Here is a 19,672-nt window from a genome sequence, read left to right on the forward strand (position 1 = left end):
AGATGAATCTGATGATGAAGAAGATAAGATGGAACTTATCTCTCATGTGAGAAAAAATGATACATGGATCATAGATAGTGGATGTTCACATCATATGACTAGTGACAAAACAAAGTTTGAACATTTTGAAGACTATGATGGTGGTAGTGTAAGGTTTGGAAACAATGAATCTTGTTGCATAAAAAGGAGAGGCCGAATCTCAGTAACCAAACAACTTCTATGTGACAATGCCTATTGGGTTGAAGGATTAAAACATAATTTTCTGAGCGTGGCACAACTAATCAACATTAGATTCAAGGTGGAATTTATGCAAGGCAAGGAAAGACTATTAGATGATAAAGGAAAGCTGATTGGATATGGAAAAATAACAAAAGATAACCTATTTTATCTTGATCTTGGTGATTGCTCATGTTTTATTGCTAAAGTTAAAAAAAGCTGGTTATGGCACAGAAGTTTATCTGATGTGAATTTTGATAACATGGTGAAAGTAAGAAAATTCAAGAAAGTAAGAGGCATTCCTAGTTTGAAGAAACCAAATGTTGATTTATGTAAGAATTGTTAGATTGGAAAAATGGGAAAGAATTGGTTTTAAAAGAAAAAACTATCAGTTTAAAGATATTTTGGAAATTGTGCATACTAATTTGTTTGGACCAATTAGAATAAAAAGCTATACTGGAGAAAAATTCTTTATTCTTTTTGTTGATGACTATTCAAGAATGATGACTGCTATATATCTTAGAGAAAAGTTAGAATCATGTGAGAAATTCAAATGGTATTTGGAAAGAGTAGAGAAAGAAATAGGGAAAAGACTTAAATGCTTAAGATCAGATACTAGTGTTGAATTCATCTCTAATGAATTCAATAACTTTTGCATTGAAAGAGGAATCAAAAGATAGGTATTAGCTCTTGGAACTCCTGAGTAGAATGGAATAGTTGAAAGGAGAAACATATCCATCATGGATTGTGCAAGAACTTTGATGATTGAAAAGAACATTGCTATCAAATACTAGAAGGAAGCTATTAACACTATAGTTCATACCTTAAATTGAGTATAGTTGAAGAAAGACTCATATAAAACTCCCTATGAATTATGAAAGGACTAAAGAAGAAAGCAAAAAGGAACCAAAAGACTACAAGAGATTTGTTTACATCGAACTTGATATGTTTGCTAGACACATTTGTCAATAAGGAGACTTCTACTCCTAAGTCTTCCTTAGGTATTGAGTTGGAAGAAGTTCAAATTGATTCACAAGGACCTGAGTCACAATTTGAAGCTACCAAGCCAATGCCTACCAAGTCTGAAGGACCCATGTTGCAGGCAGAACAACTAGAGCCAGAAGTTGAAATTCAAAATGAAGATAGTAGAATTCATTCAAGAGGCAAAGAACCTATATTAGCCAAGTATATCAAGAGGCATCATACACCAAACCAAATTATTGGAGATAAATTAGAAGGTACTATGACAAGAAGTAAGCTAAAAGGTACATGCTTACTTGTTGATTTTGAACCTAGAAATGTTAAAGATGCATTGGAAAATGAAATCTAGATTGAGGCTATGAATGAAGAAATAGAGCAAATAGAGAAGAACAAAACTTGGACTATTGTACCTAGGCCTAAAGATAAAAATGTGATAGGAACAAAATGGGTATTCATGAATAAGTTGAATGAAGATGGTAAGGTATCAAGAAACAAAGCTAGATTGGTATGTAAAGACTACTCTCAAGAAGAAGGCATTGATTATGGTGAGACTTTTGCTCCTATTGGAAGATTAGAAGGTGTTAGGACCTTACTTGCATATGCAACACATAAAGGATTTAAGGTATATCAAATGGATCTTAAATTTGCATTTTCAGTGGTATTCTTGATGAAGAAGTCTACATTAAACAACTAGAAGGTCTTGTTGATCTAGACAGAAGGGACATGGTCTACAAATTACACAAAGCATTGTATGGTCTAAAACAAGCTCCTAGAGCATGGTATGAGAGGTTTCACAACTACCTTATATAGATTAGTTTTTAGAGAACTAATGATAACAATAGTTTGTACATCAAGAAAGGACCAGATAACAAGATTGTATTGGTAGAAATATTTGTGGATGATACTTTATTTATAGGAAATGATGATCTATGCAAAGATTTTTTAGAGTAAATGAATAAAGAGTTTGAAATGTCTATATTAGGTGAGATTCATTTCTTTGTTGGATTATAGATACATTAGAGAAAGAATGGTATCTACATTACTTAGTCTATGGATATCAATGGGATACTCAAGAAGTTTGGTATGGAAGATTCTAAGCCAGTTAGAACCCGCATGTGTACTAGATTAAAGCTTTCCAAAGATGGTGATTCAAAAGAGGTAAATTAGACCTTGTATAGATCAATAATTGAAAAATTATAGCATGTGGTTCATACAAGACTTGACATTGCTCTTGTAGTTAGTATAGTAGCAAGATTCTTAGCTAGACCTAGAGAAAATCATATGATGGCAATCAAAAGAATCTTGAGATATCTGAAAGGTATTATAGACTATGGTCTATGGTATAAACTTGGAGGAAATTTGGACCTAAAAGTATTTACTGATGCTGATTGTGCTAGAAATCTGGATGATAGAAAGAGTACAAGTGGTGGAGCATTATTTCTTGGTAAAAGATTGGTATCTTGGACAAGCAAAATGCAAAATTGCACATCCCAATCCATAGCTAAAGCAGAATATGTTGCAGCAGTAATGAATTGTTCTAATATTGTTTGGTTTAAATAGTTTTTGCAAAGTATGAAGGTTGAAATCAATTAATTAGTTGTCATGTTTTGTGATAATACAAGTGCGATTAACATATCTAAGAATCTAGTGATGCATTCCAAAACCAAGCATATTTGTCAGAGAATTGGTGCAAGACAAAGAAATTAGAATAGAATATGTGCATACAAAAGAATAGATTTCAGACATATTTACCAAGCCATTACCTAAGGATGCATTTTTGTATCTAAGGGGTAAGCTAGGGGTCATTCCCCTATTTGAAGCTCACTAAGTAAAGCTTTAATGATGCATCAATAGGAACTAAGTTGAAGATCAATTAATTGATGTTGCATAATCAATAGAACATTGCATATGAATCAATACTCAAGGTACACTGATTCTCATTTGGTATGTATTATCTTTGGCATGTGTTGTTAAAGAGGGAGAGTTTACTATCATATCTTTCTAAAATTTGTTTGAAGAAAGAAGCTATGTAATTCCTTCAAAAAGGGAGATTACTGCATGAAAGAGAAGCTTGTGGTATAAAAATCTTAGAGGGAGAAACTTTCTATCAAAGAAAATCTTGTTTTCAAATTTCATTGTGTTATGACATGTTGGGTTATCGTCAATGCCAAAGAGGGAGATTTTTGGATACAACTATCTAATTGTGTGTTGTCTTTGATGTTACACAAATATAATATTAGTTATCAATCTATGCTTAGCAAGCTCACTTGGTTAGAAAGACAATTTCTCTCATCTACTGAACATTCCTAGAGATTACTCTATGAAGACAATGTCTATCGGGCTCACTCAGGCATCAAAGGAAATTCTGGTAGGAATTAGTATTAACCAAGTTCTCCTGGTTAACAAAGGAAAGTTGGTCAGAGTTAGTGTTCATCAAGTTCACTCAATTACCAAAGGATTTTGCAATTTTTTAGTGTTAACCAAGTGTCTGTTGGTCAACATAGGAAATCATTTCAGCATGAGTGCTTATCAAGCTAGGTTGCCTATCAAAGGATTTTGTTCATTTTGGAATATGTTGTTTAATTATTTCAAGTGTTGTTTACAGCTAACTATGGTAATGATTATTGGTCATTGTAATTTGTAATTAAGTCAACTTGATAATTAGGATGGTATATATGAAAGGTCAAGAGGAGATTCTAGTGTGTGTGCGAGTATGCAAGTGTATTGATTGAAAAGGAAAGTGCGTGAGCAAATTTGAAGGATGGTCAGATATCTTTGTGTAGCAACAAAGTAATATTTGATCAAGAATGATCAAAATTTCATGAACGGAATAGAGATCTGGATTCAACAATTTAGTTGCATCTCAAATAGGTCATTTCATTGTTACTTTCTTACCATTGTAGTAGTGATCCAAAATCTCTTAATAGAGTGGTTTAATAGCTAGTTGTAAATCCTCTAACAAGGTGACAATTCTATTGAATTTTTTTAAAGACCTCTTGTAAGGCCACTCCTAATAGGGTGATTAAATCCTCTAACAAGGTCACACCTAATAGTGTGTTTTGTAACCTTTAACCAGGTTGGCTTCTAAAGGGCTCACTTCAAAAAAGTGAAAATCAGTAACTAGTTACATTGGTGGTTTTTCCCATATTAGGTTTCCACGTTAAATCCTAGTGTCCTATGTGTTCATGTTATTTCTCTTATGCTTTCAAGATTAATTATAATTGGTGTCCTATATGTTCACTTTACTCCTTGTCATCACACCTTTGTCTTTACTTCTAATTATCTACTAAATAGGGTGATTCTTTGTTAGATTCCTATTAGGAGTTGACATCTCAACTCTTATCTCTTCTCTAGGTTTAGATCTATGTTATCCTCTTTTCTTAAAAGTTAGCACATCATTTTGCAAGTCATTGTTAGTCTCAAAGAAAACTTCAGCATTTTGTCTAACAATTCCAAAATTATCTTCTTTTTCATTTGAGTTGTAATCTATCATCTTTTCCTTAGCACCAAATGTTTCATCAATAATAGTTACCAAATCTATCTCTTATAATACTTCCTTTTTCAATTCACTATTATCATCATAATCATTCAAGACTCTTTCCATACTTTCTTTAATTTCTTCATCCTCATTAGAAAGTGAACTCTTTCTAGATTTTCAAACTCTCGTAGGACATTTCAATGAAAAATGACCAAACTCTTTATATTTCCAAAAAAAAAAAATTCCATACCTTCTTATTCTCTTTTCATAAGTAGATCAATACTTTCCTTGATCTTCATGTCTTCTTTAGATCTAGATCTATCTTTACTTCTGCCTCTCTTCTTTTCTATGCAACAAAAAGATTCTAGATTTGGACAATCAATTCTAAGATCTGTACACAATTTTGATATCTTGCTGAGAATTTCCATCTTTTGGGTGTCAAAATTTCCTCTATTTGACTTAGGACTATCCTTTCTAAAATAACTTTTCATTGATCTCCCAAAGATGTTAAGCTTATCCTTAGTCCTTTAGATATTAAGCAATCTTAACCATATGAGTAATATAAACTGAAACCACAACAAGATACTCATACACAATAACACCACATATGTTAACTAGAAAAACCCTTGGTTAGAGGGAAAACCTCAGTTGAGATGGTACCCACAAGATGATGTATTAATATAAATATTCCTTGTTTAGAGGATAGACCCTCTTAGGAGTATGTTACAACATTCAATATATATGAGTCCCTGTTAGGAGATTCCAACCTTATTAGGAGTTGTGGAAGATAGCTAGACCCCCTACCTAAATAGCTTCAAGGGCAAGATCAATCAACCCACTATCCAAATGATCTTTGTATTATTCCTTTCAAAATGATATAATGGTACTATATTATTCCTTCCTCTTTCTCTGTTTTGTCAACCAAACCTTTGCTAACTACATCTTGAATCTCACATCCAATAATCTCTTGGATCACTTATACACATTTAGTAAGTACTCTTCTTATTTTCTATGCTTCACACTTCAATAATAATCTCAATACACCATACTCCATTAAATCAAGGAAAATATCATTTCTTTATACCATATCTTCATAATAATTCCTTGAGTCATCCTTGAGGCTTTCCCAATTAATTATAATAAGATAATTAATTAATACTATTACAATAGCACTATCGACGCATAGTCTATATAAAACTTCACATGTGTAATACTACGGCTTGTGCACTCACTGACATCATCAATGAACTATCCTCTATCATTTCCTAGCTACACATCTCTTGCTTACATCCCAGATGTAAGGTGGCCAACAAACATCAAGAACTAGTTTCCCAATACTCTGTCTTTGAATTTCTCTCTATAAATAAGGTACAACTTTCGTACATCTTTTACTCAGACACTACACACTTGACCACATCATCAAGACATTATGGTGAACATGCCCATAACTATACATGACAAGACAATCAAAACATTTTCTATACAATTAAGATCTCTATCTACTACTCAACTAGTCTTTACAAAAGCCATTTTATGTTGACATCAATGACAAACATAGTCATCAATGTAACATATCAATACTGTCCCATGCTCAAGATACTCCCTTATGTAGTATCGTCATAATTCATGCTAAAAAGCCAAAATATTATGAAAACCTTATTAAACACTCAACAAAAATTGGAAGCATTTTTAAATACACATGTTGAAAAACTTTCACACCTAAGGTAGTATAGCCAATTGATCCTCTTAGAGTATAGGATTCAAACTCAATTCTTAAGCATAGGCATGCTCAACATATATTTGAGATTTTTATTTGTTGTTTGAAATTGAATCCTATCAAGTGCATGCATAAGTGGGAATTTCCCTTTAATTTTCTTACTTGCTTCACTTCATTCCTATGAGCACATATGCTAATTAGAACTACTCTCAAAATTTTCTTAAATTGAAATTCCTTAATAAACACTTTCTCACGTGTCAAAATATTAAAATATGTTAGAGACCATAGTCCACCAAGATAACTAAGAGGCGGGGGTAAGGGGTGAATCAATTATCCAACAATTAAAACATTTATCCTCTTTAAATAAACTTAAACATTCAACCAAAGTAAAAAAAAACCACAATAAGATGCACATAGATAATTACACTAGATATATTAACTAGGAAAACCCTTGATCAAAGAGAAAACCCCAATAGGAATGATGCCCACAAGATGATGTACTAATATAAATATTCCTTGTTAGAGGATGGACCCTATTAGGAGTCTATTACAAAATTTAGTACATGAGTCCTTATTACGAGACTTTGAATCCATGTTAGAAGATTTTAAACCTATTAGGAGTTGTGCCAACTCTATTAGGATTTGTGTTACAATGTATGCAAGATGAGCCCACTGCCCAAATAAGAAATTTCAACTATAAGAAGAGCTCACTACTCAAACATGCAATTTATTGTTATGTTCTTCTTCCTCCATTTATCCAACCAAACCAAGCACTGTCAGACCTTGTAGACTAGGTCATGAACCTCAGATCCAAATATCAAACGTTTGATCACTTAGCAAAACCTCAATAATGAAGTTTCCTTCACTTCGATAGTACTCTTATCAACTTTGCATTCCACTCTTACTATTTCTTACCGTCACATCTTCATATCATATTCCACAGTACATGATAAAGGAAAATGTCCTTCCTTTATATTTATTCCTCCAAAAAATTCCCTAAATTAGATATTAGACCTTCTCAATTAATCATTATAGGACCACATTAAGAACACGTTACACTTAGCGATTGCATCAATCTTCCAACTTGCAACTTGAATATCTTTCTATACACACAATATTATGAAGAAAGATCTTAGCCACATCATCATCAACATGTCTTCTCCATATACTCAACCCCAATTCTCAGAATATCAACTCTGCTTGGAGATATAAAAAGTTTACTAGAACATGCATTTGTAAACTCTATCTCAGAATAGACATAACTAAAACTTATAGAACTTCTTCTAGACTTATCATTTCTTCTTCCAATTTTAACTACATATACCAGATACTCAAAAGTATCTCCCATAACCTTAGATAGTTAGAAAACTCAACTAGTCATCTGTACCAACTTGATCTTTCCACTATTCTTCTACCAGATACCACAAAAGAATGCTATGTTGACAACAATCACAAAATCATTCATGAATGTAACATATCATCATAGTAACATATCTACAATACTCCCCCATAATAATATCATTAGCATTCATGCTTCCAATAATATTGTAACAATCTCCCCCTCTAGCATTGATGGAAACATAGATGAAAAACATTTAGTTCCAAGAATACCAATAGAAGATTGTTCATCTTTCTTCTAAAATCCTCTTCATCAATCATTCTCCCCAACTATTTTCTTCTCCCAAATGAGTTTTACTTGTTCTTTCTTGCTTATCCCCCATGATTTCTTCCTCTTGATCTTCTCATAATGCAATACTTTTCCCAATCATTTTTTTTATGCTAAACTTCTCCACCATTGACATCAATGTCAAAGTTTTTAGCGACCAACTTTATTGCATCAAACTCTACAATAGCTGATTTTTACTAGCTCAAGTGTCCAAAGATACTATTCAAAACAAAATTCAACAAGAGTCCTAGATGACTCTGTCCATCACAGATACTCCCCCATATAGGAAGCATCATCATTTTGTCTAGACAACAATGGTGTTCTATTACACTGGACTGATGCACTCTTGCATCATCTACTCTAATGTAGGAAGGGGCATAATGCCAAGAATACCTTTCAAATACTCAAAAGTCTCTTTGGGAAGAGGCTTAGTGAATATATTTGCAATCTTCTCTTTAGTGCTCACATACTCCAATCTAATTTTCTTTTCTACAACTTTCTCTCTCAACATGTGATAATTAATAGAAATGTGCTTAGTCCTTGAATGAAACACTAGATTCTTAGACATATTTCCTATGCTTGTGTTGCCACAATGTATGACAATAAGTTCACTAATTTTTATCCTTATATCCTTTAGCATCTTCTTCATCCAAACAACTTGATTGCAATTGTTTTTTGTTGCAACATATTTTGCTTCTACTATACCTTGTGATGTATAATATTACTTCTTGCTTAACCAAGAAACCAATCTTCCTCCAAGAAAGAAGGCTCCACCATTGGTGCTCTTTCTATCATCCATACTGCCTACCCAATCTACATCAGTATAAGCACTTAGAGTAAAAACATTGGATCTTTCATATCACAATCTAAACTCAGATGTTCCTTTTAGATATCTAAATATCCTTTTGACTACTACATAATGTGCCTCTTTGGGATCATCTTGGAATCTTGCAAAAATTCCAACTACAATTTCTATATCTGACCTTGTGTGAGTTAGATATTGCAATCCTCTAATCATAGATTTGTACTTCTTCTATTCAATAGTAGGTGTGTCATCCTTTATAGATAACTTGTGTCCACTTACCATAGGTGTTCCAATAGGTTTGCATGTTTCCAAACCAAACCTTTATAGTAAATCCTTCTAGTACTTAGTTTGAGAAATAAAGATTCATTCTTTATTCTATACGATTTTCAATCCTAGAAAATACTTCATTTCTCCTATCATACTCCTCTCAAATTTTTTCTTCATCTCTTCAGAAAATTTGTCACTTTCATCACCATTTCCTCCAAATATAATATCATCAACAAATATTACCTAAATAAAATCAAACCATCATTAATTTCTTTCCAATACAAATTACTATTTTTCATACCTTTGCTATGTACAAGCTTTGTCAGATGCTTGTCCAACCTTGCATAGCAAGTTTTGGGTGCTTGCTTCAAGCCATAAAATGCTTTCCTCAATTTTCATATTATGTCCTTATCATCTATCAAAGGATAACCTTCAGGTTGCTCAATGTACACTTTTTCTTCAAGTTCTCTATTCAAAAATGCTAACTTGACATCCATCTGATACAGTTTGAATTTGTTTTGTTTTGCATAGGCTAATAATAATCTTATTGCTTCTATTCTACCCATTCGAGCATAGGTCTCATCATAGTCTATTGCTTGTTGCTATGAGAAACCTTTACATACCAATATTTCTTTATTTCTTACAACTTCACCTTACTCATTCATCTTTTTCCAGAATACCCATTCAGTTCCTATCACATTCTTGTCTGCTAGTTTGGGGACCGATTCCCATGTCTCATTCTTTACTATTTGATCCAATTCCTCTTTCATAGCTTGTTTCCAATAATAATCTTTACATGTTTCATCTACATTCTTGGGTTCCACTTGAGGTATCAAGCATAGTTCTTCATTGACTCTACTTCTTATCATCACACCTTTGTCTTTTCTTTTGATGATCTACTTGGATGGGTGATTCTTTATCATATTCTATCCTATAGTAGGAGTTGCTACCTTAGCTCTTGGCTCTACTAAAGGTTCTAAGCTTTGTTTTTTCCTTTATTCTCATCATTTTGCAAATCATTGTTAGTCTTGAGAAATACTTCATCATTCCTTGGCTTAGTAACAACATCATCACCTGAATTGTAATCAACTATTCTCTCTCGTATCCTAAATTTCTCATCAATTCTCACATTTTCACTTTCCATAATAGTCTTAGTTCTCTAATTATAACATCTATAAGCCTTTCTTTTCAATGAATAACTAAGAAACATACCTTCATCACTTGAATCATAAAACTTACCAATACCATCATCTCTTTTGGTATAACACTTACTCCCAAAAATTCTAAAATACTTAATTGTAGGTGAGTGACCAAACCACAATTCATAAGGGGTCTTGTTTGAGTCTTTCCTGAATTGCACTCTATTCATAGTGTAGACTATTGTATTCACAACTTCTCTCCAAAATATCTTGGATACATCATTCTCAACTAACATAGCTCTAGTTGCTTCTATAACTAACATGTTCCTTCTCTCTACAATACCATTATGTTCAGGGATTCTCAAAGCTAACAACTATCTTTTGATTCCATTTTCTTCACAAGACATGTTGAACTCATGTGAAGTAAATTCTCCTCCTCTTTTTGATCTTAAACAATTAATCTTCATACCAAATTCATTCTCAACTCCATTCCTTAATATCTTAAACTTATCAAATGCCTCAGATTTCTCTTTAAGAAATGCAACCCACATCATTCTAGAAAAGTCATCAACTAGAATCATAAAATACCTTTCACCATAAAATCTTTTAGTCTTTGTAGGACCACTATGATCTATGTGTAAAATCTCCAATTTTTCTGTAGTAGTGAAATTCATGTAGGGAAAAGAAGTTCTGTTATGCTTTGCCAACACACATTCCTTGCAAATTGTTTTAGTAGGCTTTATAATCTTAGGCAAATCTCTAACTGTAAACATACTACTAGTCTTCACAATACTGTCAAATTTTATATGAAAAAATCTATTATGCCATAACCAACTGCCATCTACCTTAAGCAATCAAACATTTCATTTCAATAGGATTCAACTAAAACACATTACCTCTAGATCTGGTTCTTGTTCCAATTACCTTTCCATCTTTATCTCTAATCATGCATGTCCTCTCTGTGAACTACTACTAATAACCTTTGTCCACTAGTTGTCCAACACTAAAAATATTGTGCTTTAAACCATCAAAAAAATATACATCTTCAGTGTTAGTTTTACCATCAAGAGTTATAGATCCAATACCTTTAATTTGGCATGCTACATTGTTTCCAACTCTAACAATGCCTCCATCCTAACTTTTGAAGTTAACAAATTTGTTTATATCACTAGTCATATGCTATGAACATTCACTATCAATTATCCAATTAGATTTCTTCTCAACCTATGATACCAAAGTTACTTTCTCTAGACTTTCTTCTTTAATTTCCACAAATCTAATTCCATCATCATTAACACTTAATGCTTGTTCATCAGAATCATTATCTTCATTTGCATGCAAACACTCTCTATCTCTTATAGGTTTGTAATTTTCTTTATACTTTTTCTCTCTTTTAGGACACTTAGATGCATAATGACCATATTCATCACAAGTCCAACATTTAAATATTTTCTTACCTCCTTTTTCTCTTCTTACTAGAAGGGCTACTCCTTCAATCTTTTTGTCCTCCTCAGATCTATTGCTACTCGAAAAATATCCTCTAGCACTTGTACTCCTTGATAATTTAGGTCAAATATTCAAGGCATAGAAAGTTATTTTTGTTTTGGTCAAATCTCAAGACTATTTAAGCTCATTCTCAACTACTTGAAGTCTTCCAAGAAATGACTCTTTATGAAATATTTGGTACAAGATATCAACAAATATATCATCTAAACTGCTAACCTAAATGGTGGTATTAGAGTCTTCAATATCTTCCATATAACCTCATCATCTTCTTTGGTTCCTCCTTGAGATTTAATACTTGCAATAATTTTTGATATCCTACCTACATATGTTCTTATAGATTCATCTTCCATCATTTTAGCATCTCTAAATGCACAAATCAAACTTTGTAGCCTCAACTTCCTAGAATGTGCATTACCTTCAAAAATATTTTGCAAAGATTTCCAAATCAATGTGAAGTAGCAAGTGATTTTACTTGATTGTATTCAATTTTAGGAAGTGTAGTCAATAATGCTTCTCTAGTTCTCATGTCACACATAAAAATATCTCTTTCATCTTTGGTAAAATTTTCCAAGTTCTTTTTAGTAATGATTATCTTTGCTGATTTTGTCAATATCCAATATCCCAGACCCATACACAACAGATGTGTCTTCATTTTTTCCTTCTAGCTTTCATAATTTGTTCTATTAAAATTTAGACTATCCTTCCTAAACATTCTAGTCATAGATCTCCCAATGTTGTGGAACTTTATCTTCAAGGACCTAATGCTCTGATACCAATTGTTAGAAACAATAGTCCACCAAGATAATTAAGAGTGGGGGAGGGGGGTGAATTAGTTATCCAACAATTAAAACATTTATCTTCTTTAAATAAACTCAACCATTCAACCAAAGTGAACAACAACCATAATAAGATGCATATAGATAATTACACTAGATATGTTAACTAGGGAAACCCTAGTGGGAATGATGCCCATAAGATGATGTACTGATATAAATATTTCTTGTTAGAGGATAGAACCTCTTAGGAGTCTATTAAAACATTCAGTATATGTGAGTCCCTAGTATGAGACTTTGAATCCTTGTTAGGAGATTCCAACCCTATTAGAAGTTGTGGTACAATGTATGCAAGATGAGCCCACTTCCCAAATAAGCAATTTCAACTACAAGAAGAGCTCACTGCTCAAACATGCAATTTACTATTATGTTCTTCTTTCTTTTGTTCAATCAACCAAACCAATAACTATTATTCCTAGTAGACCAGGTCATGAACCTCATATCCAAATATCAAACCTCAAATTACTCAACAAAACCTTGGCAATAAAGTTTCCTTCACTTTCATACTGCTCTACTCAACTTCCCATTTTTCTCTTACTATTTCTTACCATCACATCTTCATATCATATTCCACACTACATGATAAAGGAAAATGTCCTTCCTTTATACTGGGTTCTCAAAAAAATTCCTTCAGTTGACTCTTAGACCTTCTCAATTAATCATTATAGGACCACATTAAGAACATGTTACACTTAGCGATAACATTAATCTTCTGCCTTGCAACTTGGATATCTTTTCATACATGCAATATTATAATGAAAAATCTTAGCTATGTCATCACCAACATGTATTCTCCATATCCTCAACCTCAATTCTTAGAATATCAACTCTATTGGAGATATAAAAACCTTAGTAGAACATGCCTCTATAAACTCTATCTCAGAAAAAACATCACTAATACTTACATAACTTCTTCTAGACTTATCATTTCTTCTTTTGAGATTAATTGCATATACTAGATAATTAGAAGTATCTCCCATAACCTTAGATAGTTAGAATACCTTACTAGTTGTCCATACTAGCTTGATCTTTCTACTATTCTTCTATCAGATACCATAGAAGACTACTATCTTGACATCAATGACAAACTCAGTCATGAATGTAACATATCATCATAGTAACATATCTACAATACTCTCCCATAGGAATATCATTATCATTCATGCTTCCAACAATCTTGCAATGAAATAATCATAAAATTTCTTCTTTAATGTGCATGCCAAGATAACCATCCCTTAATTTTACCCCTTAAACTTCATTAGAAAATGTCACACAACCCTCAATGTATCTCTTTCACCTTCAACATGCATACCTATCAATAAGATTTCACTTTTAAAATTGAGTTTCTCTTTAGCAACATACACTTCAACAAGCATTCGTTAGAAAACTAAAAGAAAAACTCATCTTAAAGCATGCCCTTATATGCATTGTCTTAATTCTTCTAAATTTAATTACTTGCAGTCATTAATAGGTGCATAGCTCTTGATAAGAATTTTATTTTTAGAAGTCAAGATCAATCTTTCTCTATTAAGGGTGTACTTCAACAAGAATTTTTGCATTTTGCCTCACAAGAATCTTGAGACAATAGACATTTTCTCTACAAGAAAATTTTTCTTAGGACGATGGTGGTCCAACATTGAGTTCATTGGTCTAACATAGTGAGGCAATTAAAGTGGAAGCAGGTTGGATGTCTCTTAAGGGTAACATATCTAAGAAGTTCTAATCCCTCTTTTGACATGTCTCTTTGTTCCCAAAAGGGTAGGGTTAAATGTAAATCTTGATGGTTTAAGATTGATTTTGAGGCATTTGATGGTAATTTTGAAGTGGATGAAGATGATGGAGATGGTGTATCCCTTACTCCCAAGATAGCACTAAAAACCTTACCTTGAATAGTGCTAAAAAACTCTTCGTCACACCACTAGAAGCCTCATGCCCACACTTTTTTGTGTGAATGAATGAAGATTCATTTATATATATTATTAGTGTAGTTTTTTATTTTTTCTATTTTGCTAGTTTTTCCTACACTTTTAATAATCTCGCTTAGGTTAATAAAGCATGTCTTATTAGGTGAATGGTTGTGAGGTGTCACCTTTCTACATGTGAGCATCCATTAGCTATCTTGGGAAGATACTTTACTATCTTTAGTCTGATAGATGGTTGCTCCTCATTGGTTGGTGTTGCCACTGCCTCCCTCTTCCTAGCCTATATAAGCATGCTACCTGGCTTGTATTTGTATATCTGGTTTTTGCATCCTCTTAATGCTATTTTGCTTCTAGCATTTGCATTACTCTCTTGGAGACTAACTCTATGATGATATTTTGATTTTGTATCATTTGCATTCATAGTTTAGATATTTACTCTTTGCACTAGTTTTCTAGGTTATTAATCTTATCAGATTCTAAAATGGTATCAGAGCTTTTCTATGTGCAAGAGTAGATTTTAGTTTCCTTATTTGAGAGATTCAGGGGTTGGGGGGGGGAGCAAATAAAATTTATTGTAGTTTTTTGAAAAATGAAGTATGCTCTTCTCTTGCATCTTTGGATGATCCTGAGAAATAGAAAAGTTTTGACAAAAACGATTTTACTCTGGGGTTTCAATCTCAAATTTGACAACCAACTTGCATATTTGGACTTTTCAATAAGTTTTGTAGGTTCCAAGATGCCATTGATGGACTTAGGAAGCTGATCCAGCATTTGCATGTCATATTCTGGTTGCTGGGGTCATTTTTTGATTTTTGGAGCCATTTTTTACTGTTAAAAGCGTTTGATTTACACTACAACAACATCTTCTGTACATCAGCAAGAAAAATGCTTTCTAGTTTTTGTTCGTAGCCCTGAAAAACCATCTGGGTATCTTTTAGATTTTGCATGCAAGCTATATATTTTGCAGAATTGAGCATGCAAAGCTACAGCCATACCCCTCTCCATTGGCAGTCGCAGATTTGAATGCAGTTTTCAAATGTCTCATTCTTTCTCATACGGACTCTGATTTTGATGATTCTTGTTATGAACTTGGCTATTTTTTTGTGCTCTACCCATTTGTGGAGTTTTTTTAAAAAAATTTCATGCATGAATTCTTCAGAAATTGTAGATTCTCAGCCGTGACTATGCACAGTTCTCGTTTTGAAAACTTTGGAGGATCATAACTTTCTCATACAACCTCATATCAAGGCGATTCTTTTTTTGAAAGTGCATGATTTTTTGAGTAGATTGTAGTGGTGCTATTTGTTTCCTTGATTATTGTGCCCAAGTTTCACATTTAGCATATGCTCTTCATGAGGAGGCCCTATTGGTTTTTTCGCCATAACTTGAGCATAAGGACATATTTTTTCGATTTGAAAAATGCATCGAAAAGCTGATTTTGAGATGAAGATGATGGTATAGGTGTTTTTCATTTTTTCTATAGTCTAGTTGCCTGTTTTGGCAGTCAAAGCCAGATGTTCTATTTTGCCTTCTAGGAGCCATATCTCGCTCATTCAGACTCTTTTCTGGGCTCGCTAGATATCTTTGGAAAGCTGGTTTTGTGAGTTATTCAGTTGCAGAAGTCTTTTATCCAAATTTTTCTCTAGGTTCTTTCTCCTTCAAGTTTTCCACTTTCGCACTTTGGTAGATTACTTGGATTCTACAGGTCCTAGAATCTCTTCTTCTATTCTTTTAGCTCACTCTTCTTTCTGACTTCTGAGCATTGTATGCTTCTATTCTATTGCATCCCTTTTTCTATAAACACACTGAGATAAACTTCCTACTTTTGCATATCTGGGATCTTGTACACCTTGTGTTTGTTTGTACTCGCACTTAGTTATAAAGTGCCATGGGGGGTCATGATGTTTTTCCATTTTGTGCTCATCCACCTTTGTCAAGTGAATTTTTCTTCCACGACATTAGCCCATGTAGTGTGTCGGTGACACCGCCCTTTATCATGTGCTTGTACTTCTATTGCACTGTTGGTGTTCTTGATTCTTCTTCTCATAGATGTTTTTGGCATTGCATTTCAGTGTTCCTATCACCCCTCTCCCTGTTCAGCATTATGGGGGGGGGGGGGGGGGGGTTCAACTGTTGGCTCTTTTTCTTCCTTGGTTCGGTTGAGTGATCTACATATTTAATTTTTGTTCCTATGTACTAGGCAGATGCAGTGGCTAGGCACCTATGCATTTTGGTGAGATGGTTCATCTACTATATAGACACTCATTCATTCCTACTTTTGGAGGTCACCTCTTCAATCGACTAGCTCTTCAGACATTGTCTTCTCTACCTAGTCATGCACTATTTTAGTGGGGGTTCCAGCAGTTTCTTCTGATAGTGTTTGCAGCTTCATGCTCTTTTTTGTTCCTCTCTTTGGGACATTTCCTAGATTGGAGGCTTAGTTTCCTTCATCCAGTTCTTTTTCTTGTATTGGGTACCTGATTAGGCCTTGTTGCCGAGACCCATTTTCCTACTCTCATAGCTTTCCTAGGTTAGCATCCACCTAAGCTTCGCTTATGGGGGGGTGTTAGTGTAGTTTTTTATTTTTCCTATTTTGCTAATTTTTTCCTACACTTTTAATAATCTCGCTTAGGTTAATAAAGCATGTCTTATTAGGTGAATGGTTGTGAGGTGTCACCTTCCTACATGTGAGCAGCCATTAGCTATCTTGGGAAGATACTTTGCTATCTTTAGTTCGATAGATGGTTGCGCCTCATTGGTTAGTGTTGCCACCTCCTCCCTCTTCCTAGCCTATATAAGCATGCTACTTGGCTTGTATTTGTATCTCTGGTTTTTGCATCCTCTTAATGCTATTTTTCTTCTAGCATTTGCATTACTCTCTTGGAAACTAACTCTATGATGTTATTTTGATTTTGTATCATTCGCATTCATAGTTTAGATATTTGCTCTTTGCACTAGTTTTTTGGGTTATTAATCTTATCAGATTCTAACATATATATCCCCAAAAATGTCAAAATTTTGATGGTATCGGGAGCATATTCTAAGAAATGAATTTGACAAGCCAAATTGGCTTGCTGTAAAAAAAATTAGGTAAAAAATGACCCCCAAATGTACTAGTGATAGTAGTTATATTACACTGCAAGGAGAAGAATACTAGTGTACATAAGAAATATCCATTCTTTCCACTTTTTTCACTAAATGGGGCCCTTATATACCATTCTTTGATAAACTAGTCCCAATTCTGTCTCAAAAGAAAGAATTTCCTAAAGAAACCATTATTTCCATAAGGAAAATGGTAAATAGAGTAAAATAATTAAATGCATTATTTTCTAGGAAATTTCAATTGATAAGAAATGAAATGCTGACTATTTCCAATGGTACACCTAGTCTTATCCAAAAGAAAATTGACAATGAGAATAGGATTTAAGATTGGCCCAAGAATGGTCAGATTCTTTTGATGATATTTTGAAGCATGAGAGGTTTATTGCCTATAGAAATGGAGAAACAAACATTGCAATAATCTTTTATATTTTTTATATTCTATATAAGCTAGAGGCAGAAATGAGAAAAACTTTTACATAGGTTAGAGCTTTAACTAATGCAAAGTGGAATAAGTGCCTTAATAAAATTTATTGTAGTTTTTTGAAAAATGAAGTATGCTCTTCTCTTGCATCTTTGGATGATCCTGAGAAATAGAAAAGTTTTGACAAAAACGGTTTTACTCTGGGGTTTCAATCTCAAATTTGACAACCAACTTGCATATTTGGACTTTTCAATAAGTTTTGTAGGTTCCAACATGCCATTGATGGACTTAGGAAGCTGATCCAGCATTTGCATGTCATATTCTGGTTGCTGGGGTCATTTTTTGATTTTTGGAGCCATTTTTTACTATTAAAAGCGTTTGATTTACACTACAACAACATCTTCTGTACATCAGCAAGAAAAATGCTTTCTAGTTTTTATTCGTAGCCCTAAAAAACCATCTGGGTATCTTTTAGATTTTGCATGCAAGCTGTATATTTTGCAGAATTGAGCATGCAAAGCTACAGCCATACCCCTCTCCGTTGGCAGTCGCAGATTTGAATGCAGTTTTCAAATGTCTCATTCTTTCTCATACGGGCTCCGATTTTGATGATTCTTGTTATGAACTTGGCTATTTTTTTGTGCTCTACCCATTTGTGGAGTTTTTTTTTTAAATTTTCATGCATGAATTCTTCAAAAATTGTAGATTCTCAGCCGTGACTGTGCACAGTTCTTGTTTTGAAAACTTTGGAGGATCATAACTTTCTCATACAACCTCGTATCGAGGCGATTCTTTTTTTGAAAGTGCATGATTTTTTGAGTAGATTGTAGTGGTGCTATTTGTTTCCTTGATTATTGTGCCCAAGTTTCACATTTAGCATATGCTCTTCATGAGGAGGCCCTATTGGTTTTTTCGCCATAACTTGAGCATAAGGACATATTTTTTTGATCTAAAAAATGCATCGAAAAGCTGATTTTGAGATGGAGATGATGGTATAGGTGTTTTTCATTTTTTCTGTAGTCTAGTTGCCTGTTTTGGCAGTCAAAGCCAGATGTTCTATTTTGCCTTCTAGGAGCCATATCTCGCTCATTCAGACTCTTTTCTGGGCTCGCCAGATATCTTTGGAAAGCTGGTTTTGTGAGTTATTCAGTTGCAGAAGTCTTTTATCCAAATTTTTCTCTAGGTTCTTTCTCCTTCAAGTTTTTCACTTTCGCACTTTGGTAGATTACTTGGATTCTACAGGTCCTGGAATCTCTTCTTCTATTCTTTTAGCTCACTCTTCTTTCTGACTTCGGAGCATTGTATGCTTCTATTCTATTGCATCCCTTTTTCTATAAACACACTGAGATAAACTTCCTACTTTTGCATATCTGGGATCTTGTACACCTTGTGTTTGTTTGTACTCGCACTTAGTTATAAAGTGCCATGGGGGGTCATGATGTTTTGCCATTTTGTGCTCATCCACCTTTGTCAAGTGAATTTTTCTTCCACGACATTAGCCCATGTAGTGTGTCGGTGACACCGCCCTTTATCATGTGCTTGTACTTCTATTGCACTGTTGGTGTTCTTGATTCTTCTTCTTGTAGATGTTTTTGGCATTGCATTTCAGTGTTCCTATC

The sequence above is a fragment of the Cupressus sempervirens genome, chromosome 5, assembly GCF_028749045.1.
Source record: "Cupressus sempervirens isolate cs-2001-9-10 chromosome 5, ASM2874904v1, whole genome shotgun sequence".
Classification (NCBI taxonomy): domain Eukaryota; kingdom Viridiplantae; phylum Streptophyta; class Pinopsida; order Cupressales; family Cupressaceae; genus Cupressus; species Cupressus sempervirens.